Genomic DNA, 24,940 nt, shown 5'->3' with positions numbered 1-24,940 from the left:
TCCTGTAACAGCCCCTCGATGCCCGCGGGCTGTGTGAGCGCTTTAAAAATGCAAAATAAATAAAAGAAATAATAATGTATGCATGATGCTGTGTCACCAAAGAAGCACAGAGAGTTACCAATTCCAACCACTTAATTCCACGCACTCCATGTCAATGCACTTCCACAGGAGAGAATCCAAGATGTGCAGCCACTCCACAGCGATCTGCATGCACCTCCAACCAATTTATCCACAAATCTACCAAAATCCAAACAATCTGCTTTCTGAAACACACAGCCATAGCTATTTACTCTTCTCCCAGGAAAAAGACCTACTGACAAACTCTCTCCTTACACAACATACCCAGTAAACCGTATTGACCAATCCCTTGCTCTGCTCAGTCTCATTTGCATGCCTCTCAACCCCAGAATCCCTGCATGTAATATGCGTTGTCCACAGACAACTGCGGCATCCGTGGACAAATTGAAAAATTTGAACATGGGGAATTAAAATGTAAATAGTGTGCCCCATTTCCCCTTTGAGGTTCACTCTGAAAAGAGCCTTTTTTGGGGCTTTTTTGCAGATGCTTCAGAAACACCTTTTATTTTTTTTTTATTTTATTTTCCTCCAAAAATCTTCACATTAGCTTCTCCAAAGCAACCCTTATGTTCCAAAACAGCATGGCATTTCCCATACAAGATAAAGAAATTCCATCTTCTTTAAAATAAACAACATTACCAGAATCAATGTTCTCATTATTACAAAAGAACAAAAGAACATACCAGCTCTAAGCATGAAAGCAAACATGCCTCGATTGATTGCACATCTAGCAATATTTTGCTGAGGACAAAAAAAACAGAACTATTGTCCCATACTGATCTAGGTAACAAAGCAGAAACCTATTTCCATACCAAAAAGTAAGTAAAATACTAATATAACGTTCTAACTGTTACTCAAACACACTAGCATTTTAGTATTGTAGAAGAAACAAGAGTATTGACCCTTTACCATTAGATGTAGTATTATGGCTTCCCCTTACCAGTTGCATACTTTATATTGTCATCTGAAGCTCAGTATAGTAACACACAAATACAAGAATAGCCTTCCCAACTTGATGTAGCTGTCCATTGCACAATCACACACCTCCACAATCATACTTACCATCATACTCAGACACGCATGCACAAAGCATGCATACACTGCACAAGAGACCAACCCACACTTTCTTTTTTTCTCCATCAGACCCCAAAGAATGCCTACCAAAAAGCAACTCTGTAGAAAGCAACACAGAAGTAGAGCAAATCAAAATAAGTGTCCAAAATAAGCATCCATCCCTAGCAGATTTTGTACAAAAAGTTCAAACAAAACATCTAATACAGTCAGTAAGCGAAACAAAACAAGCTTCCAGTGGAGAAACTTTCCCTCCTCTATCAAAATTTAAAATGAAACAGAAAGTGATTAACAAGACTTCAGCTACCACTACTGCTAACGCTGCACCTATAAATCTTGATGTAGTGGCAAGTAACCATACCAAAAAAAATATTTAAAAAAAATGTTCTGGTCTAGAGTCCTTCAGAGCCTTATAAAAACGGGAGAGAAATCATGCACAATCCTTAAAAGCTACCGTAGAAAATGTATCCTAGAAGCTCTCATAGACAGTGCAATCCTTCTCAAAAGGAAGTAATTTATTTTAATTTTAAACAGAATGAAAGCACTAGCAAAACTTACTACTAAACTACAAAAAAGACTTTTCAATAAACGGTATATCAACAAAAATAGCTTCTTAAACATCTGTGGAGGTGAATGGAGTCACACCACAATCACAGAAACATATTTTGATGATTAAGCATATAAACAAAAGCAAACATACCCAAATGCCATACATAGCAGTGGACGAGGGTATGAAAAACTTAATAACACCATTATGGAACAAGAAACTCTGCTCACAAAAATATCCCCAGAAAACTCAGTATCACCTCCCCATTCTACTGAACCAAAATATCCAGTCTACAAAAGGCCGTGCACATCAATGTGTAACATTGCCAAAAAATCTCTCCAGTTGCTCAATCAGTATGTAAAAATCAAAGACAAATTCAAAATGAAATTACTACAAAATATGGATGACTGTCCAGTGCGCAAATATACAGGACTACAAGGACATTCATTAGCCTGCATTTCAGGACCTATTTGCAAAAGCACCTTCTATCATATCAAAATGATATCAACACATCATTCAACTATAAGAAATCTGGTCCAAAAACTCTTCTATGCTAAAAGTCCTGATTTAGCACTAGCCACTTTAAATAACAATCTTCTACATGGTACAGCCAAACAACTACTCGAAGGAATATACCATATCCAGAGAAAAAGTTTTGGAATTAAATGCCACTTATAAAATACAATAGATGTACAACAAACTAGCAACTACTATACAAATAGCAACCTTCTATTAAACACATACAAAAAAGAAATACTAAAGTTTAAAAGTACCTCCGCTGAAGTACCAAATCATGTGTGTGTGTGTGTGTGTTGGCGAAGGACTTTTTATAAAAGTAGCAAAAAAACTATAGACATAACGTACAAAATAGAAGACAATGAAGATTCCAAATGGTTCCAATTATCTCTACACCTCATAGCAGAAAAAAATGCGACATTACTGACCCCTTCATACTTTGCAATTACGGCACTGCAAAACTTGACAACAACCAAACACCTTCACGTGCTATCACAAATAACTTGGAATTATTCCCACTACGAAAACCCCTGCAACAACTACATTTATATGAGAGCATAATAATTCAAACAGTGCACCCATTTCGAGCAATAATACGCCTACAACCAAAAACAGCAAAATTACCTCCCTCTGAATTAGTGAAAGGCATTTGTGGCAAAGTAGTTTATTTACCATTAGATCTCAAAGAAAATGAACACACTCTAGGAGTGCAACGGCCAATAGATCAGCCTTTAATTGTCTTAGTAAATCGCGTACCTAAAAAAGACAATCAAATTTGGCAACAACTCGTGGACTTACAAACAGTTAGACAAGCCCTGCAATATCTAAAAAAACAACAATGACTACTACAAAGAAATTAATATTGAAGAAAACCTGAGAGAAACCATTGAAATAATTCAATTGTCACCAGAACTGGTCAATTTCAACTTTTAAATTCTGCTACAGAATCCAATATTTTAGACCATTATACAATTCATCCTTTACACTCTAAAGAGTGTAAAGGATAGGCTGCGTTCACTCTACACCCCCATCTAAAAACCTATCCTGTTCAACAAAAAGCAAAACGTTGTAAAAGAAAACTACTTCAAACTGAAACAATACAGGATATCACTGCAATTCCTCCAAAGAAAAAAAAGAAACTAATACTTCATCAAGTACCACAACCAAAGAAGAATCTACTAGTCAAAGGAACTCAACTACTTCTTTAAAGAAGCAACCCACACTCCGAACAAATGACTTCGACACAGAACTGTCAGGTCCATTCAAATTTTCAAATATAACTGCTGTAAATGCTACCCAAATGTAGCAATAAATATTTTATTCCAATTGCCACCAATTATTGAGAACATTTACTTACACAATACAGACCCTTTCTGTTTGCAAATGTTAGTCCTTCATAGAAATGCAACCAACAATCCTGACAACACTTACAGTGTTCATGGAATAAGACAAGAATTGGACTATTGTGCTGGAATGGTCACATTCACTATAAACTCACAAGAAGATCCACAAGAATTGCTAATGTACTTACTACAAGTATAGGGAAACAAGAACATACCTATAAATGAAATCTTCAAGATTTCTTACATGTGGAAACATACATGCACTCTCTGCAGCCATGTGGCACAGGAACTAGTCCCTAATGAACGCTTTGTGTATGTATCCATACCTAACTATGACTCCATTCCATTTCAGCAACTTGTACAAAATGCAAACCAGGGCAGATTATTTACTACCTGCAATTCAGATAATCGCTCCACCTTACAAATACAGAGACATAGTAAATAAGTAATAGTAATGTTTTTACGTTACAATGCAGATGGTACCAAAAACAACTCTAAGCTGACTGGATTCACACATGGTCAAGTATCACTTGGTAAGAACACCTTCACCACAATAGGTATAATCTACCACGCAGGAGCCTCAACCAATGCAGGTCACTACACTGCCTATATAAAAAAGAATTGTGGATGGTTTGAATGTAATGATAGAATGATTACTCTAAAGCAGAGATTACCAGCAAATCTTGTAAACACTTACTTAATATTCCTAAAACCAAAATTTAATACATAATCTGTGTATGAACATAAGCAAAACTTCAACTTCAAAACTATGCACAGTTAGAATTCGCCAACATGTATCTAACTGCCCCAAGATGCTGCACCAAGCAAACAGATAAATAAATATCACTAAAATGTAACAAGAAATACACAATTAGAATACGCTAACAGGTATCTAACTGCCAAAAGAATCTGCAACAGCCCAACAGATAGATGAATAGCATAAAAGTAGAAATAAACAATTAGAATATGCCAACAGGTATCTAATTGCCCCAGATAGAAAATTAGCAAGAAACAAGAAATAAACAGTAAAACAATGAAAGAAATATATTGTACCACAACATAGAAGTTTTTTTTTTTTAATCCAGCATGGATTTTCTTTTCCCACGGACCCATTGATTTAGAAAACAAACACAGAAACTGAGCAATTTGCACAGTACACTGGTTTGAACTATAGTACTTGTAAATTACTAAATATGAGGGTAAAAAATAAATACAGAAATGTCTATTATGCAATGCAATAACTCAATATGAACTACCTACTCTAACATATGATCTTTTCTTTTATCACAGAGATCAAAAAAGTATGTCTGGTCCAGTTACCCATGCCATGAAAACTCTGCATAGAACCACAAAAAACTCAACCAGTAAGTATACAATAAATAGACTCACAAACACTGCTGCATAACACACCCATTCAAGCAAACATCTAACCATACACCACAATCCAAAATGTTTACTTCCAAGGGTATCTTATGACGCAGTCCTTGTTACAAACTCAAAGGAGAAGAAGAGACAAGACAGACTGACTACCCCTCTCTCTAAGGTCTTTCAACACTACAGGTACTGGTGCTAAGGAGCTGTTACATAGATCTACAGTGATTACCTTTTAGGAGAGCAAATTATTAACCAGAAACCGTTGAATTATAAAGATATAGATCACTTTAATAATTGGTAAAAAACACATTTTTGTAAAAAACTATACATTAATAGGCTTTTTCATACATCACTCATACCTTTCATACCAATTAATTTGTTCTGTAACATAAGGGTGCGGCAATTTACATTTTCTTTAGGCATATAACTGTGCCTAAAGAAAATGAACATAAGGGTTCGGCAATTTACATTTTCTTTAGGCATATAACTATAACCTTAGAGAGAGGGGGAGTCAGTCTGTCTTGTCTCTTCTTCTCCTTCAACTCTCCCTGTTTACAGACCTGACCCCCGAAAACAAAACATTTGGGAGAACCCACTGTTATACCCACCCACCCCCCCTTGTTACAAACTCTACAATCTTAACTGCATAGCCTAGCCAAAACTTCACATACAAACTCTACAAATGAAACAGTACACAAACTTTTGGGTTGTGGATATTTGATGGGTGTTTGATTCTATGGGTGTGTTATTCTGCGGTGGTTACGGCCAGGGCCTAGAGTCTTGGGTGCATGGCCTACAGCCTTCGGCCATGCACCTGATACTCTAGGCACTGGCCACAACCACCGCAGCATAACACACCTATGTTACCAAACACTTTGACTGTGGTATGTGGGCTGCACTGCATATGGGGGATATTAATTACAACCAATGCTCTAATAACAACCCAAAACCAACATCATACTAAAGTAAAATAGCCAGTAGTGCATTTATTATGTCCACGGACAGCCGCAAAGACCACGGACATGGCAAACACATCAGGGGTACCTGCCACCTAAATAAATACAGTATTTGACCCATCTCTTACTCCCCAGCCCTCCCCAAGCACTCCTGCACACCAACACACTCCCCAAAATTGCATTTTGCCTCTGTTTGCCGCTGTGCTGTCGGCGGATCCAAGATGGCGGGCGCATCAAAACAATGTGACGCGCCTCACGCCTCACTCCAGTCAATCGGCAGACACGTTGCGTGTCCGCAGACATGATGCAAGCCGATTAGCCAATCGGTGTCCTGTCTGCGGAGCGAACAGGGAAGAGTGTCTGCAGAGCGGATATAGATATCACTCATTTTTTGCCTTATGTTTTAGTCATTTAAACAAGAAATACTGGATAGATTTACACCAAATTAATAAAAGCACGCTTTCGGGACTAAGCCGCCGCTCCTGCCACAAATTTGGTGGAAACCGTCCAGCGGTTTGAGCTGTAGGCTTGCGCAACGTTTTTTCCCATTATCTCTATGGGAAAAAAAGAAACTTTGGGACCCCCTATAACTTTGCCCCCCTTGACCAAACCTCACCAAAATGTGCAAAACAATTCAGAGTGGGCAATATACTTATTTTGCAAAGTTTGGTGAGGATCCGTCCAGGTGGAGCGAAGTTATAAGCCGCCCAAAAAGGGCTCTTGTTATGGGATTAGCAATTTAACCATAACTACACAGCCCATACCATGGGCTGTGTAATATTTATTTTTTATTTATTTATTTTGCATTTTTAAAGCGCCAACACAGCCCGTGGGCATAGAGGCGCTGTTACAGGAATTGTTCATTTTTTTTTAGTTGCGTAATTTTTTTTTTTTTGTCTTAGTTGCGTATTTATAACGCGTTTAATCACCCAGAGGTTTCTAAGCGGGGACCCGGGGATCGAACCTGTGATGCTTAGTGTCGTCTTGCGTCCAAGGCGCACACATTACCGCTAAGCTAACCTCCTGGGACAAGTAAAGAGTAACATCTCTAAGTTCCAAGTTCGAATAACTTGTTGTTACTCTTTACTGGTGCACAATTATACCAACTGTTATGTTACCACTCTAGTGAGTCAAATTCTACACGCAGTTCCCTACCAAAGGGTATTCATCCTACTTACCCCCAATAAAGAAGAAGGAGGGGTAAAGCCACAATGGGCTAGTCCATTAATATGAACAAAAACTGAGTCAGCATTGTCACCTACAGCTTCAGTAGGTTCTGAGCGATTTTCCCAGAACTGTAAACAAACAAATAAAAAAAGAGAAAAAGAAAGAGCAGAGAGAAGAATTGAAATCTCCATTGAATTAGCTGCAAATAACTATACTGCAGTGTAACTGCAATAATCTGGTGGTTAATGCTAAAAGCTATGACACCGGACAGTCACTATGCTTGTGTAAAATATTCACAAAGCTCAAAAAATGATGATGGTAATGGTGTCCACTCAGTTCTTCTATGCCTCCACTTGAATTATCAGGTCAATAAATGAGCTCTGACGGCTGTAATGCTGAAAGAAACCAACAACATATTGGAAAAACCACATTGCCTGGATATATTATTCCCAGTTGAGATTCTGTACTGGTGCTCTGTGGCGAATAGGAGCCCATATCGGTCACCTCCAAATTGCATATGCCACTCAGTATGACAAAAGGCATGCAACAACTCAGCATTTATGAGCATTTAATTTATGTTACAAACATGCGCGGGGCAGCTAGTAATCCCCTCTATATGTCAATCACTGGGTCTGACAAAGCGCATACTACCCACTGCCAATGTCAGCGATTGAAATCTATTGCTATCTAACACTGGCCAGTTAGTGACCCCCAGCATGCTAAGTACCTTGCGGTGGCACAACAAAAATGCATGCTGCATTTGCCCCTCTACATGTTCAAATACATGCTGAATGCCATCAGCATATAGCAATAATTGCATTAAAATGGCAGTCTGTCACAGCCGCACAGTATACTCAAACAAATTACCGTTTATCTAATGAACAGCCACATGTGTCTATACTCGGACTCACTGCTCCCGAATCGTGCAAGAAACTCCTCATACGTCTTCAAATTGATTCTAAAGGGAAGATGTAGCGGTCACATGTGCATGTGTTGAGGATGCTATAAACATAAGGTAAAACAGGGTCATGCTGGGGGCAATTGGGCAGAAGGCCAGGACCCTATTGTACTCTTGAGAGACCAGGCCACCAATCTCACTGACAGAGGGATGGTGATGAGAAGAGGTGAAAGGTCTTGAGTTGTTTATGGAACATGAGGTGTTTCGGTTCAAGTTGGAGACAGAGGGGCAGGCTGTTCCATAGGAGGAAGCCATCAGAGGAGAGAGATCTGCCCCCAGCTCTCTGCTTGGAGAAGGATTTGATCAGCCAGAAGATCAAGGGGATCTGGAAGGAGAGTGTTTAGTGAGAGAGAGTTGAAGGTAGCATAGTCCCAGACCTCAGACAGCTTTGTGGATGCTGCAGAGTCTCTTAAATTTCATCCTTGTGGCAACCCGGAACCGGTGGAGAGATTTTAAGGCTGGAGAGATACACTCCCAGGGCTTGAGGCCAAGGATACATCGTACAGCCCTATTCTGGAGGGTTGCTGAGAAGAGAGAGGCAGATTAAGAAAGCTGCTATTATAGTAGTCTAGCATGGAGAGGACCAGAGCTCTAGAGACATTGAAATTCTGGATGGAGGAATGCGAGGAAAGGGAGAATGCCACTAAAGAGGTGAAGTTGAAAGTGGGACTTTTTGGCAAGTTCCAAGATGTGAGGAGTAAAGGAAAGCGAGGAGTCGAAGATGACCCCAAGGTTTCTGGCCTCAGTGGAAGGAGAGGATGGTGAGCCCATAGAGTAGAGCCAGAGTGTAGGAGAAAAGCGGGGAGCAGGTTTCCCGATAAAAAAGGATCTCGGTCTTATGGCAGACATCATTGGTGGTGCACCAAGGCTGAATAGCAAACAAGCAGTTAGAGATGATGATGGAGGAAGAGGAGGAGGAAGAGGGGAACTTGAAGAAGAGTTGTGGAAATAAGGATAGAAGAACAGAGATCAGATGAGCAAGAGTTGCAAAGTAGATGTTGAAAAGCCAAGGTGAAAGGATAGAGCCCTGGGGAACAGCACTTTATGAGGATAGAATGGTTGACTGTGTCAAATGTGGAAGAGAGGGCAAGGAGAATGAGAAAAGCAGGAGAGTTAGAGTCAAGATTTGCTAGCAGTTCTTCACAAGTGTTCAGGAGAGCAGTTTCCCGGCCTCTGGATGCTCATAATCCAGATTGACGATTATGTAAACAGCCAACGAGATCAGTGTGTTTTGCTAATTGGGGAAGACCATCTTCTCCAGGAGTTTCCCAAGGAAGGGTGTAGTAGAGATAGGGTGGTAGTTAGCTGGACATGATGGGTCGGATGAAGGCTTTTTTATGAGGGAGTGCACAAGGGAGTGCTTGAGAGAAGAGGGGAAAGAGCCAGATGCTAGAGAGTGGTTGCAGAAGTCAGCAAGAGCAGGAGCGAGGGAGAAGATGTTGTCCTTAATGGTTCTAGAACAAGAGGGACATACCTCCTTTCTCCCGGAGCAGCTCACCAACAACATCCGCACCATCAGCAATGCTTAGGTAAGCGTGCGGCCGCGGAGCGCATCTGCATTACCCTTGCTGCAAATCATCTTCATGATTCAAGTGTGCACAGTATTTCATACCATGTGCCCAACTTACAGCATCCTGCACCAGCAAGCTAAATACCTGCAAACCTACAAATCTTCCGACCGTGCTATATTTGTGTAAGGCCATTCCAAAATGGCCACCTGAATCACTGCATCGGACCCAAGCCCAGGAATCCTCAGTGGCTACCTGCTTGGCCCCTCGTTGCCTACTTCACCTATCCTGGGGCACCGGCAGGTGTGAGCCGGCCCCCAACAAGGTGCACAGCAAGGCGTGCCTGTCCAGGACGTTCATTGCCCAGTGCCACGACTCTCTGCCCATCTGAGCCCCGTTCATACAACGATGACAATCATCCCGACTAGTCTTTCAACCTATGAGACTTCCTACCATCATATATCCAGCCCAGTGAACGGCTGTCCATCATTATCGACTTCCGGACATCATACCTGCATCAGAAGACCTCTCCCGTCGCCTGTGAGTACCATCCGTCCCATGCAACACTCATTATAAATCACCACTTGATCCAGACCCCTCAGACCATGCCTCTATAGGGATCTACAGTTTAATACCTGTAATCCACCTGACCTATATATGAGACGGCCTAGCGACCATCGGCACAACATGCTATATCCTGCTAACCTGCTCCCCACTCGGCGCAAGAATCCTCGTCAGAATATCTAGTCTGTCACGTCCCCGCTCGTCTGCATTCTGTGAGGCGCTTTTGTACTACCCACCAATTCCAACACACAGCGCCTAGCCTGCCCACCTCCCACTATGCCATAAACTGCCTAGCAATTCCCCTCCATCCATAATTCAGCCGTACCCATTTGTTTATAATCGTATGCATATTTATGCACTTAATCTAACACTTTGGGGGTCATTACAGCGCCGTAAAAGGCTGCGGCGCCGTTGACCCCTTAGCGCCTAATTACGAGGTCCCTTTGCGGGACCCGACCATAGCGTTAAAGTAGGGAACCGCAAAGGGACTCTCGAGGTAATTACGGTACCACAATTTGCGGTACCGTAATTACCGCCTTCACCAGTCCCATTGAGCCCTATGGGGCAAAAATGAGAATGGGGAAGGGTCAATGTTCAATGGGGAATTGCCGCCCAGCCAACCTTGGAATGGGGTGATAATTCCCCATTGAACATTGGCAGACTTGTTACAATACCGGCAGCAACCATGGTGCTAATAGCGCCATGGGTTACCGCCAGTGTTGTAATGAGGGCCTTTGTCTCTGCCACGTTGTCGTAATTTATGTGATCGATATGTTTTGTCCTGCCGAGCCTACTATCTCCTCCCTGTAAACCTGAGGCTCCACTCCTAGCCTAAAAGTCCATCATTGCTGTGTATGCTTACTTTACCTTCGCCATTGCTAAATGCATATACTAATGTTATACTGTGCCTAGCTAGTATGTTTATTTTACCTTGCCATTGCTAAATGCATATATAAATGTTATACTGTGCCTAGCTTGCACCCTCGAGACCCAGTCCAAGCCTAATAGGTCCAATCAGCCTAAACCTGCTATATGTAACTGCCTTAGCACCTGACCAGCCCAAAGGACTTCACTAACACTAGCACGTCCCCTCCTCATGGCAACTCTTCTCCGAGTCACCCTCTCCATGGCCTCAATTCTCCCGTTCATCCATTCCACCACTCCCGCCAAGTCCCTCCCACCACCCAACAATTGCCTCACTCCCTCCTTCAACTCTCACGGAAGGGACTAGTCAAACAATCCACTCAGCCCTCTGGAATGGATCCATCGCTACGCCACCCATCCTATACCTTTAGTTCCATGCCCTGTCAACATAAGGAACTGGAGGCTAGGCTCACGCTTCACCACCCATAAGCAGCCCCGTAGGCTGCCACCCCACCACTCAAACCTACAGTACCCTCAAGGATACGTGAACAGCCCGGCACCACCACCACTCACATCTCAGTCACTAATGCACCAAGCCCACCCAAATCAAACTGTGCAGCAAAGCCCTACTCCAGCAAAGGAGCGTTGATCAACGCGCGCTCGCTAGTGGCCCATGCCCCCAACATTGCAGACCTGATCACTGAAAAATGCCTTGATTTCCTTGAAATCATGGAAACATGGCTCCACCAGGTAGCAGGCCCTGCCCTCGCCCTTGCCTTGCCCGAGGGATACACCATTGTCAAATCCGACAGAACCTCAGGTAAAGGAGGAGGCCTCATCATTATAGCCAGAACTACTCTAGGCCTTAGAGACACCACCCTCACCAGCCTACCATCAGCAGAACTGCTATCGGCATAAATCCCACTTACTGCAACCCAAACTATCCTCCTTCACCTAGTCTACCGACCCCCATGCCCCATCTCCTCCTTTGAGGAAGACATCGTAAGCCTACTTTCTTCAAATACAAAACCAGGGTCCCGCATCATACACCTTGGAGACCTCAACCTCGGGTTCAAGGACCCCAAGGATGCCAACGCCCTAGCTCTCGAAAAAACCCTCTCCCAACTTGATTTCAAACATAGAATTTCGGAGCCCACTCATTCCAAAGGACGCACACTAGATTGGCTTTCAGATCTGAACTGTTCATTAAAAATTCTTCATAACAAGCCCATCGCCTGGTCAGACCACCATTACATATCCTTCGCTATCCACGAAACCACAACACTCATCCCCACCATCGCACCCCCGTCACTCTCTAGGAACACCCGCAACATAGCCCCACCCAATCTATACCCACTAATCAACAACATCTTAGACGACACCATCTACAAGAATCTAGATCCTACTGAACTGGATGATCTCTACCTTGAAAACTCCCATTGACACCATCGCACCAGCCAAAGTAAAAAAAAAAAAAACAACTGCCCACCTCAATAACTGGTTCACACCAGAACTAAAGATTTTGAGAAACCTAAAAAGAACGGCAGAATCCACCTGCGTAAAGTATCCTCCACTCACAACAAGGTACTGTTTTCTACAGCAGCAGCCACCTACAAATCTGCCATCCTTACCACCAAAAAGGAAATCAACAACAATAGAATACTCAACACCAAATCAAGATCTAAAGAGCTATTCACTATCCTAAGAGAACTGGAATTGCATGCTCCACCCGCCTCTGACTGCACCAAGGATACAGCTTGGTGCTGCAAAATTCAACAAGCCGTAACTGATAAAATAGCGTCCCTCCAAACTAAAATAGAAGGCAAAAGAAACAGCTTGACTAATAGCTCTCCAGTTAAATCACCATCTAACCTCCAATTTCCACAATGCCCACAATTCTCCTTCACCAGGGTTTACTTTTTAAAGCACTTATACACAAGTGAAGTGCTTCAAAGCGATTCAAGGAGGGAAGGGAACAAGGGAATACAGTCGTCATTCTTAGGCCTTGAAGATTCTGAATGATCTTACAACAATGACTAGCATACTAGGCCAGAGGCGTGGTGGAAAGTGGTGGAAAAATAGGCTCACCAAAGGGAGGAAGCATTAAAACGCGCGGCCCTTGAGGGGGCTGCCTATCGCCTGCCGGCTCCATCTCCGGTCCAGAAAACAAACATGACAATTTTAATATGACAATTTAAAATCAATGTAAATACACAAAGATTACATGAAGGAAGCCATTTGAAACAGAATGTAGCCATAGTACAACCATGCGCTTACATGAGTCTATTGTGCCTTCCAGGCACCAGAAAATGGCTCTGTAGATGTGCACACAAGGTTGAAGTCAGAGTTGTACACCCACTTTCTGAGGCATCATATATCAATGAAAAGGGTAAAACTGTAAAAAAGTAATTTACAAACGTGTAATGTGTAGATCAGAATGTGTCGGCGAGGGTAACATTGCTGCCACATGCATCAGGGTCAATTCAGCCAGGCATCTCCTATATTGGTATAGCATGCCCTAGAATCATAACAGAGCCATGTCAATGTGTTGTTTTCAAGTGAAATGCTTGATACATTTGCAAAGTTAAGCACATATGGCCCGATTCATGGAATATTTACCTGGTTCAAAGTGACTTTACACTGCTGACACAAACCCTGATTCATGGAAATGTCCAAAGTGTATTTTTGTGTCACTGCAAAGACACTTTAACCGTGCAAATATTACATGAATCGGACCCTAACATCCTTATTCACAGAGCATTTTCCAATGGGGTTTTCCCATTATAAAACGGGTTTTGCACACAGCACTTATCAATGGGCCTAGCCCATTTTTGAATGTGTATGATTTAGCATGCTGTTATATATCAATCTATTATAATATTAATATGCTGAAGCCTCCTATCAGTGATCCATATCCTTTAATGTACACCTTCTTACTGCATTCCTTCTACATTCCATTCCAGATCCCTAGACCAGTTCCCACTTCTATTACAGCATTCTACAATTACTCTTTATATAAACTATATGCATCTAACAATACTCAACAACCCCCCCTTACTTATTATCTCAGTTTATCTTTATAAATGAACAAATAAAGGTGTACTTGCAGTATAGCAGGTTCACATTACATCTGCTCAATTAAACGAGCTGGCCTTCGACTCATCCTACAAGGCCAACTCCTTGGAACTACATCATGTAGCTCAGTATTACATCACATCCTGACTCCACCAACCCAGAGCTTTCCGAAACATCGACAGACCCTACGGAAATGTCATCAGAAAAAGGTCAATCCAGTTCTTTTTTAGGTATATCTGCTACATGTCCATCCTCAACTTCATCTAAACCATCTTGAAATAGTCTTCTAAAAAATGAAGCATTACTTGTTATCTCACAGTCATCTCCCACAGCTGTCACCATGGGACCTTTAATCACCTTGATTTTGAACGGCAATGGTCTGTATCTTGAATCTAATTTTCTTTGCTGCCTTTGTTGCACCAGAACAGACTCTCCCACTTTCAATTTACTGTCACTGGACCTCCTGTTCATATCAGTCCATTCTTTAATCATTTTCCTTTTCAACATATCCCTCTCCCTGATCTCTGCAACCTCTGCAGGTGTATAGTCCTTCATCTATGGAAACCTGGTTTGTGGCTTATATCTAATCATCAACTCAGACGGTGAATATCCAGTCATCTCATGAGTAGTATTACGATAACTTCACAACATCTGAAATATTGCCTGAGGCATTGATAAATTATCCACAAGCGCTTTCTGTCGAGTTCTCTTGATCGTGTTCAGAAAATCTCTCAACCATGCCATTCGCTTGTGGCTACAATGGTGTGATCTTATGGTGTTTAAACCTCAGGTTTACAGTAAATTTAATAAACTGATGCCCTTGAAATGGTGGCCCATTATCAGTTTTAACCACATATGGGACACCCCCTCACTAAATAATTCTTCCAATACTATTGCTCCATGATGGAAAGCAGTAGATGCTATAAGCTTAACCAATGGAAATCTGGAGTATTCATCCACAGCTACTGGCAGATATCCTCCTCCTTCAAGCGGACCAAAGAAATCAATAGCTACTCTATTCCATGGCCCATCAGGTAATGGCACTATCTGAAGAAGTTCAGAATTTTTTCCAGATGCAGTCACTTGACAAGCAATACAGTGGTGTAACGTGTCTTCAACAATTACATCCATGTAGGGAAACCAAACTTGATTTCGAAGAATGTTCTTTGTATTTGCAACTCCACAATGTCCTTTATGCGCCAGCATTACAAGTATTTTCCGCAAACTTTTAGGAGCTACTAATCTATTTCCTCTCAGCAGTACTCCTTGGTCAGTTGCTGATAGTTCACTGCTCACTCTGGCTAACTTCTCCAGATCTCTTCTATCCACCCCTTCTTCTATGACTTGAGTTTTACTCCAACATTTCCATCTACCAGCTTTGGTAATTTGAACTGCCATTTGAATGGTAGGATCCTCTTTACTTTGTTTTATAAACACCTCTTTCGTAAATGCCGATGGTAACGCATTAAGTGACAAATATGATGGATATTCTTCTGCCTCCACCTACATATTATTTTCAGAAATCTCTGTTGGATGCTTAGATAAATAATCCGCCGGATTGGATAATCATACTCCTGCAAACAAATTCCCCATCTTTCAATCCACGGAGGCATCTTAACTCTGGGATTCCCAAATAGAGACAGGAGAGCATGGTGATCTGCAATCAAAGTGAATGGTCTTCCAATTACAAAATGATTACATTTCTCACAAGCCCATACTGCTGCCAAACCTTCTCTTTCAGCCTGTGAATATGCCTGTTCAATAGGACTTAAGGCTCTACTTTCATAAGCCACAATATGCCTGACATTATCCTTTCCTGGTTCCACTTGCGCTAAAATGGCCCTCAGACCCACCGGGCTTGCATCCACCGTCACTTCAGTCTCCCATCTTGGATTGAAGTATTCCAATTGACTGTCATTAGCTAGTTCCTTTTTTATCAATTCAAAACTTTGTTTGCATTCTTCACTCAATAGAAATGCCACATCTCTCTTCAGCAACTGTCTCAAAGCATCAGTAATTGTTGCATAGTTAGGCAATATCTTATAACCAGTTATTCCTAAAAATGACCTCACTTCAGCCACATCCTTTGGAGGATCCAGTCCTAGAATGGTATTCACTTTCTCTGGGTCTGCCTTGATCCCATTTTCTGAGAATATATGTCTAAAAAATCTTAAACTATTCTTTTTCACCTCACTCTGTGGACCATTCAATGTCGACCCATTATCCTGAAGGATCTTGCACACCTGCTCCAGTGCCTACTCATGTTGATTCTGATCCACGCCATATCACTATAATTAAACGCATGCTTTACTGGCGCAATAAGTCTTCTTATCGTCTCTTGGAATATCTCAGTTGCAGAAGAAATGCCAAACCTCAATCTTTTGTATCTAAATAATCCCTCATGCGTCGTAAACGTGGTTATGGGTCGAGAATCGGGGTCAATCACCAGCTGATGATATCCTTGATTTAGATCCAATTTTGTGAATCTGGTGGCTTGATTCAAACAAATTATCATCTCCTCAATACTAGGCCCTGGATGTTGCTCCCTCTGTATTCCTGTGTTAGGAATTCTCATATCCAGACATAACCGAAGGCAACCATCTGCTTTAGGTACCACTACCAACGGCAATACCCATGGCGGACCTAGGTCCGCCATCAACTCTCTCAATTATGTCATTGTCAATTAGTTGCTGTAAATCCTGAGACATTTTGGCCTGCAGATGAAAACCTATTTGCCTGAGGTGTTGAGGAACAGGACAAACTGATGTATCAATATGTAAATGTATCACACTATCCTTTAGCTTTCCAACACCCTGAAATAACTGCAGAAACTTTTCTTTTATCTTTTACAAGTCCAATGTCCCCTTCACAAGAGCACACACATTGTGATGCTACAAAGGCACCCCTTGTATCTTTTCTGATTGTTTATACATAACATCAATCCGTTGTAAATATGTGGCAGTTTTGCAGCTAATGATACATCTAACTACTGCTGAAGTGCTTATAACATGCATGTCAACTGGCACGCATGGTCCATCATGAATCAAATCACATTGAAATTGTCCTTTTTATAATGGTGGTTGTTTAGCACTCCATTGATATATTTTTGATCCTGATGGTCTTAAAGGATATAATGCTGATATCCCTTCATATGACCTTTCACTCATTACATTCACTGTTGCACCATTGTCCATTAGAAACAGTATATCTTGTCCACTTAGGTTCACAGTAACTTTTATGTCCACTTTGTCATCTCCATTGTCATATATCAGTCTTACATACTCTTTACTATATCATACTCCTGATATTGATATTGATCTTTGTTCACAAACTCCTCCACTGGCTGGTTTTCATAGGGATCTCCCATCTGTACTTCTTCCTGATTCTGACCCGGATACGCTTTCACAGCTTGTTCTTGTTCCAGATCCCTGTGCTCAGAGATTTCTATTTGTAGATTATCCATTGCTCTTACAAATCCTGGTTGTTGAACCTGTTGAGTCGCTCCTGCTAGTCCACTTGACCTTGTCACCTCTTTCTCTGGAAGTGGTCTTACATCAAAACCTCTTTGATTATCATACCTATGGTTTGAAACCATTGCTGTGTTTGTTCTATATATAGGTGCCATTGCTCTTTCTCGGCACATTGTCTGAAAATGATTTTCCTGTCCACATCGTAGACATAATTGATCTATAGCAGGACATTGTCTTTCCAACGGACTCCTATAAAAATTGTTCCAACCATACTGACGAGGTGCTGCTCCAGATGACACATTAGAATATCTCATCTACCATGGTATCTTTTGTCCTATCGCATCAATAGAGCCCTGTTTCTTTGGATTTTCTATGTTCGCCACCTGTATATCAACTCTCTCATAGACTCTTGCTAATTCAAGTACTTCTTTCAATGGAAGCATTTTATTTAATAGATGTTTCCTGAATTGAGATGACACACATCCTTCAATTATTCGTAATCATATTGCTTCATTATCATTGTAATTTGCAAAGTCACAATATACTGCCTTTCGTTGTAATCTTAATGCAAATTGTGCAATGGGTTCATTCAGACCTTGTGTGCATTGGTTGAATATATATCTTTCATAATCCTTGTTGGGAGGAATTACCAGCCTACTGCTGATTGCTTTTGCCAGAAGTTGATATGTAATTTTCTCCTCTGGTGTATTTTGTCTTACTAACACTGTTGAGGTCTTTACCAACTAAATTTATAAATATATCCAATTTATTTACTGCATTTTGATTTCCAACTGCTCGTAAGAAATGCTCAAACTCATCTAGCCACTCTTGCCATCTTTGACCTTGATCTTCTTGAGGTTCTAGACTAAAAGGGTGTGGGCGCCTTAAATAACTGACTGGATTCATGGGCACTGATACCCCAGATACAATTTGAGTAGAATGTGTGCGAGTCCCCATTTGCATTATCGGATGACATTTTATCCAATGTTTTATTTATAGTCTTTTGATTTTGTTATCCAATCAATTTTTCTTCTTTTCACTCTTGCTGTATTTGCTTACTGTTTTGCATGCAGGTTTATTTCTTTGATGTGGGCTACTTCACTTCAACTTGTTCTTCAATATATATATATATATATATAAATATATTTGAAACAAAAGGAAAAGTAATTTCACTTTTCCACACAGGGACGGCACACGGAGCTGTCAGGGCGTCAATAATTGTCTCCCAAAATAAATCCACCATCCGCCACGAAATTCTTATGCCGTATCCAGCTTTAACACATATATAAGTGAGTATTTTGCACAGTGTTTAAATACAATCGAAAAGAGGGTTTGAACTCTATGGTTCTGCCCAACACAATTAGTCTCTTTTCTCTTTCACCTTTTCTCAATCCATAAGTATTCTCCTTTGTGGAACTGCAGGCGGCCGCTTTGGAGTGTGTTGAATATCATTCTCACTATGGTCGATGTTATGAAAATAACAGGTTTATGGTAAACCGGCAGTTTTTGAAGTGTTATAACGCTAATAGTATATACATACAATGCAGTATAGCAGACATCAGTGTGCCTTGTTGACTAACTTTCAAAAGAGCAGCCTGGATTTCCCAATCTGTTTTGGCCATGACATTAATCTGTCTGTACTGTATCAGATTCAATGAGAGATCTTCTTTAACAGATTGCCCCATAAGTATAAGGGAAGAGAGGAAACATGATACTTAGACTCCTCGAACATTTTCGAGATTGTCATTAAAGTGCATAGTGCTGTAAACATTAGACATCAATAAAACCAAAAAATTCTAAAGTGCATAGTGCTCATCATTGTTCCTCACATGCGGACAATTGGTTAATTGTCAGTAAACTCATTGATTGTATAGACAGAAAATGGATTAATAAAGTGCATAGTGCTGTAAACATATATTAATACTGGAAATCAGTATACAATATAAATTATAGTAAAACCAGAATTTCGAGAAATGGAGGCTGAAGTTTAGACAAAGGAGAAAGAAAAGTACAAAGGGAAAGAGATCAGAGAAAATAGAGCTAAAAAGGCTGTGCAATTTTCATTAAAAAAGTCAATAAACATATAAAAGATTTTTGAATTTTGAAAAATATTAAAATATGCTCAGATATCAACAAATTAAGCAAAGCATTGCCATCTGTGATTAACTACAGAAAATGTGTCAGAGTTCAAATGCTAAAGGCGAATTATGTCCCAAGGAATGTGTACTATTCTTCATCCAAGTTATGTCCTCCTGGTTTTTTAGTTTTGTCTAAGATACAACGTGTCTCCATCTGTCGCAGTTCAAGCTCTCGATTACCACCACGTGGGTTGAGTTTAGTATGATACACACCAAAAAATCTAAAACTGTCCAATTTGCTCTGATGTTCATCTCTAAAATGTACTGCCATAGGGTATGAGGCAGCTACGTTTTTTATGGCACGCATGTGTTGCTAAATTCTCAATTTTAACTTGCCAATGGTGCTGCCCACATACCAGAGATTGCATGAGCATACTAAAACATATACCACGAATTCAGTATTGCATTATTGCATGTGATTTTAATTTTGACTTCAACATCGTGTCCCAGTATTGGATGTGTAAAACTGGTTTTGTTCAGTGCAAATTGGCAGGCTTTGCATTTGGTGCATTTCGAAAAAACAATATTTCTTTTGTCCAACCACGTGGGTTCTATTTGAGTTGCATTTTTCTGTGCCATGAAACTTGTGACTAGTGTGTCTTTGATGGAGACTGACTTCCGGTAGGTTATATTGATGCGTTGCCCCATGTATTGTAATTTGTGTTGTTGTTTCAGCCTTTTATTGTCCTTTTATTTTCATTTTCTTTCATTTGCCAATGCTGCTTAAATATTTCTCTTTCACTTTACATGAACCTCCAATATTTCCCTTTGCTTTGTTTTACTTTTATTTTTGACAAACTATAACCTCATTGCTTTCTTTCTGCTCGGTTTGTAAAATTCCATAACTTTCAATTTCATATCATTTCATTGTTTCTTTCGGATCCTATCTCATGTATCAGTGTTGTTATGAGAGTGTTTTAAAATACGTCTATTTGTCAATATGGCGGCACGTTTTTGATGCCTTTAGGTACTTTCCTCTAGTACCGCCCTCTGTGTTTTCATACGTGCGTCTTCTGCAGTTTAGTGAAATGCTCGCGCTTTATGTAAGTCTGTTTGCCATTCTATTTTGCAAGATGCAGTGCCTTTCCCAACCTCGCATGCATATTATTTATAATACTGAATGTCCCCTTTTCTTTCGTTTTGATAATAGGCTACTATACACCTGTGTCCGCACCTTACCTTTCTTCAATTTGTTCCAATCTCCTTCTTGTTTCACATTCTTGTTCATTCAGTATCTGTTTTTTTCCTTTCATTTCTTTCTTTCTCTGCCTCAGTATTTCTGTCTCTTTTTCTAAACGGTTACGTTTCCCCTTCGTCGCCATTGTTATATGTCAAGCTATTATAATAAAACTATGCTGGAGCCTAATATCAGTAATCCATATCCTTTAATGTACATCTTCTTACTGCCGTCCCTCTACATTCCACTCCAGATCGCTAGACACGTTCCAACTTCTATTACAGCATTCTACAATTACTCTTTATACAAACTATATGCATCTAACAATACTCAACACATGCCAGTGCACTATGCGCAGCGTACCGCATCAACATTTTCTGGTACTAAATAATATCTTCTAACTGTTCTGCCCCTTACCACATCCTTAGCTGCAGTCTCTGTCATACAACATATGGGGAGGGAGTAATATTATTTAGGAGACACAATAATGCAACTCCCTGTAACTGATGAGCTTCTTGTCTGTGAAGTGCCACATCACCCGAGCAGTGAGGGTGAGTCTGCCATATATAGTAGTGTAGTTTAGCACTGAAAGCATTGAAAATGTATTCAGTCTAGTCTGTGGCATTTGGTAAAGTACCTGATTCCCCAAGTCCTTCGCGCTTTACAGGGGCATGTGCGAATGGAGACAGTGTCGCAGGCATGTTAGTGGAAAAGATACAACCAGTCGTTCTCCTGACAACCCCCTGATAGTATCAAATGATTTAAGGGCAGAAACAGTTGCGGAACAGGTGGTGTATGCATAGAGCAGGTCAATGGGTGGAAAGCGTAGTCCCAGAGTTGTCTATATCAGAGCTAGCTAGAGGATTAGTCAGGTCGCCCACTCTTCCTGTGTTTATATGAGGTCAATAGCTGAACATGTGAGAATGTTTTAAACAGTGTTATTTAGCTGTGAATGGCTGTGCATGGGGTGTTATTGTTCCATTCCCTGATTCTGGCTATTCTATGACTCCATACCAGGTGTCAGAAACCTTTGGTGCTCCAGATATTTTGGACTACAACTTCCATCATACCTAACCAGCAGAGTCAATAGCCAGATTTCATGGGAATTGTAGTCCGAAAGATCTGGAGAGCCAAAGGTTTAAAACCCTTGCTCTATGCAGTTGGTTCAGAGGGACGTCTGAACTGGCATTATGTGATGTTCAGATATGGGTAGGAGGCCAACTGTGGCCATGGTGTGCACTGTAACATGAGACCAATTAAACCTTTTTTGTTTCTAGTCTTTAACAGTTTCTTGGCTTAATCTTCTACCTTGGTTCAGAAAAATGAAACATTGATTAGGAATACCAGTGTGTCTCTATTGATGGTGCATCTAATGTGTGAGTATGTGGACCCTGTTGTGTTGCCATCACTTCTTTGGTTTTGTCCTGTTGTATTGCTTCTACACATTTGTTATGGGGTTGTTCTGTGACATCATCAGCCATGTCTTCAGTTGGTATCCTCTATTATCTGTGAGGAGGAAATTAACGGGATTTGGCCTCACAGAACTGATGGTTTCTTTCAGGGAGAGGCCTGGGTGCAGAGAGCATTATGAGTGAAGATGTGGGCACAGCTGAAGAAAAAAAGAACATTGCAGCAGATGTACCTTTCTCTCATGAGACCATTACTGAGTAACACAGTGTGCATTGGTAAGTGATGTGCCTAATAGTAACAGTTACCACATTGATGTTCCCAGGGATTTAGGACTGTCAGCGAACATTGTACTGGGCTGGGCCTTTGGGAAGCAGAGGTTAAGCAACTAGGGGGGCAGGTGGCCCATTATTGGGAGCATGGATGGTGGTTTGTTGGACCCAGTCCAGGGAGATTGCAAGGGAATAAAGGCGGGGTGTGTGTTAACCATGAAGTGACCTACCTCTGAACAATGTAACTTACAAGAAGACTGCTGCACATTTAGCCTGAGCCAATCAAAGGAGATATCGGGCTATAAAAGAATCCTTTTTATAACCAACAAATAACATAAGCAGGAAAAGAAACGAAAGAATTATTTAAACTATTTCAATCTTGGGAAAAACCAAATGCTCTGACCCCCCATTTAATCCCAATAGTGAGGCCTGTATCGACATCTAGAAGGCCTTTGCAGAGAAAGTTTCCACTACTCGTAGCAGAATCTGCTCCACATGGTATGGTATAGTATTGTTTATTTATATAGCGCCTATACACAGGCAAGTGTTTCAAAGCACTCAAGGAGGGTGGGAACATGGGGAAAAAATCAGCAGTCGCTCTGAGAAGTTCTGAGACGATAATAGTCAGCATAGGTAGAGTAAGTGTGCAAGAAATACATTTTACAGTTGGTGATACAGCATATAGGCCTGATAGCGATTCTGCAGTTTTAACAGTGCAATTAAGGGGAGAAGACAAGGGATAACAGAACAAATGATCTTAAGCGCAGTGCATACGGATTGAACAAGTGCATCAAGGGTGACAGGGAGGGGGAGGATCAAGTACACCCAGTCAGTTGAGACTGGGGTAAGTGCAGAATTACAACCAGAACTAGTAGTCCCAAAGGTCAAAGACCAGTAACCAGGTTGTTTACCCCAAGGACATACATGCAACTAGTTGTCATGGGGATCTCCTCCCATCTAAAATTATTTCAGAAAATATCAAATTGTTTGTGCCTTTTTTCAGAAGATTTATTAATGCTTTATTTTCTCAGGGCATTGTCCCAGCGGCCATCATAGGTTTAGTTGTGACCCCATTGTTGAAGAAACAAGGTCTTGATCCCAAGGATCACTCCAATCTCAGGCCAATAACAAACACCCCTTTTCGATTGAAATGTATTGATAAAATGGCCAAGCATCAGAGGCAGCAGCATTGGGAATGTAGAGGACTTCTTCATAAGAAGCAATCCAGTTTCCAGGCATCACACGGTACTGAGAGTGCTCTTCTTGGCTTACACACTGATATGTTAATCGCATTGGAAAGGAGTGGAACTGGCTTGCTGATACTTTTGGATTTATCTGCTGCCTTTGATCTCTTCGATCACAAACGGTTGTTAAAGGCACTGACTAAAACTGGTCGCTTTTCGTGTGAAGCCACAGTATGGAAGGATTCTTTTCTCTGCGGCTGGAATTCTAGGGTTTGCTGGGAGGAAGCAACATCTGATTTCGCCCCTATCCACTGTGGTGTTCCACAGGGGGCTTGCCTCTCCCCATCTATGTTCAATCTCTTCATTCAACAATTGTGTGTGGAGATCGAAAAATGTGAGGTGTTCTTGAACAACCTATGCCGATGATTTCCAGTTGATCATGGATTTGAGGGGAGATCACGAAGTGGACCAGGAGAATTTGGACGGAATCTATACTTTTATAAAAGAACGGATGACCATAATTTGGCTATGCTTGAACGCAGCCAAGACTGAGCTGATGGTTTACTGGTCTAAACAAGCCAGGGAACAATTGGTTCCGGTCTATGATAGTTTTAGTGTAGACAGGGGCTTTGTCCCTGTCGTTGATAGATTTAAAACTCTGGGCATCTGTATGAAGGCCTCACTTAATGCGGAAGCTCATGTCAACCATATAGGAAAACACTCTCATTATTACCCTAGAGTCCCCAGACAGGTCTGTCCATTGGTAACTCAGGAAAACCATGAGAAACTGGTCTGCGCAATAGTCCTACCCAGATTGGATTATTGTAATTCATCACTGGGTGGGGCAGGAAAGGACTGATAAGGAAAGCTCCAAAAAGTCCAAAATGATGCAGTCCGATCTGTTTTTAGCATTGCTTATAACAATCCCATACCTGAGGCACGCAGCAAGGTCATTGGCTGCCTGTTTCCACCAGGATTCTGTTCAAAATACTATTCCTGGGCCATAAATGCCTATTTGGAAATGCACCACTCTATTTGAAGGAAATATTGGAAACCTACAAGCCCACGCGCAGCCTCTGGTCCACTGACTCCCATTGCGTGACCATCCTACGTGTTAGGAGATGTCGGGGAATGGGTCACTCTTTTTCCGTCCTTGGAGCACTCTCCTGGAATGACTTGCCAGAATGTCTGCGGAAAGAAAATAATCATTCTATCTTTAGGAAAAAACTGAAAACCAGACTATTCACTTAGACCTGCTGATTCCGCCCCTT

The sequence above is a fragment of the Ambystoma mexicanum genome, chromosome 5p, assembly GCF_040938575.1.
Source record: "Ambystoma mexicanum isolate Mex_15411 chromosome 5p, UKY_AmexF1_1, whole genome shotgun sequence".
Taxonomy (NCBI): Eukaryota; Metazoa; Chordata; class Amphibia; order Caudata; family Ambystomatidae; genus Ambystoma; species Ambystoma mexicanum.
The sequence above is the reverse complement of the archived record's forward strand: the minus strand, read 5'-3'. Positions refer to the sequence as shown.